Raw genomic sequence first — 879 nt, forward strand, 5'->3', positions numbered from 1 at the left:
GGGCCGCCGGGAGGGCAGAGGACGCGGCCGGGTCTGCGCCCCGGTGGACGAGGCCCGGACCGTGCTGGCCTCAGGGCATGTGCTGCTCGAGGGGCCCGAAGGTAGAGGCCGCGCGTGTTGCAGAGGGGAGGGGTCTAGGTCTGTGGGACGGTGACACCAGTATTCGGTCCCGGGCTCTGGCGGGGACCGGGGGACCCAGAGGAAGCCGCGGAGGAAACTCGGAGCGGGCCTGCTTGGGCCTTCAGGGGCCGTGGCGCGGGTGGAGTCCTGTGTTCTCTCTGAGTCAGTTCCAGAGGCTATCCCCCTGCCTCGGTGCCGCCTGCGAAACCATCCTCATCCCAGGAACCCATCTCTGAGAGCAGAACGCAGCGATCTGCGCCCGAGCGGGGTCCCGAGAGGCCCCAGGACGGGGAGGGCGGTCTGATTTGGTGCCTAAGCCCGGAGGGGAGCAGAAGGCCCAGTGAGGTGGTCAGGACCTCCGCCCATCGATACCTAACTTTTGCAGGATACTTTTTCCTGCCTGACAACTCCAGACTCTAATTGTGTCACGGGTTTTACTCATTCCCACCCCGTCCTATCGCTGCGGGTTTTTTCTCTCTCTAATACGCCCCTCTCGTCAGGGCCACTTGGGAAGGTCGGTCTTGCCAAGCCCCGGGGCAGTGAGAGCGGCGCAGCAGAACCCGGGGACCCAGACACCCAGGTCCGCTGTTTTTGGCGATCCTCGGGCTAGCTAATCTTTGGGCTGGGTTTGCCTATCCAGAATTCCTTCAGCTGAGTTTTCTCTTTAACTCCCCTCTCCAGGCCTCCTACACTCAGCTCCACACCCATTTTTTCTCCCACTCTATGAAGGTCCGCACCACGGAATTTGTAGCTCCCACC

This window comes from Myotis davidii, unplaced genomic scaffold (genome assembly GCF_000327345.1).
Source record: "Myotis davidii unplaced genomic scaffold, ASM32734v1 scaffold539, whole genome shotgun sequence".
Taxonomy (NCBI): Eukaryota; Metazoa; Chordata; class Mammalia; order Chiroptera; family Vespertilionidae; genus Myotis; species Myotis davidii.